This window comes from Buceros rhinoceros, unplaced genomic scaffold (assembly GCF_000710305.1).
Source record: "Buceros rhinoceros silvestris isolate BGI_N320 unplaced genomic scaffold, ASM71030v1 scaffold39195, whole genome shotgun sequence".
NCBI classification, from domain to species: domain Eukaryota; kingdom Metazoa; phylum Chordata; class Aves; order Bucerotiformes; family Bucerotidae; genus Buceros; species Buceros rhinoceros.
In genome coordinates, this window is record NW_010414083.1 from 10,744 (window position 1) to 11,001 (window position 258).

Sequence of the window (258 nt, forward strand, 5' to 3'; positions counted from 1 at the left end):
TGTGTCCCCCCCAGGTGGGTGGGGGGGTGGCGGAGGGCTGTGTCCCCTCTGCCTTCGCCATGCCCTCCCTGAAGAGCCAGCCCAGCCGCTTTGCCCAGCCGCAGCCGCCAGCGGTCGTCTGCCGGAGCCCAGGGCTGTTCCCTCCCGGTTCTGCCCTGGGTTTGTGAAGCGAAGCCGCTGCAGAGGGGCAGACCCCCGCGTGCCCCCGCCTGCCAGGGGCTGCAGGGCCCCAGCCCTGCTCGAGGCCCTCTGCCCCCC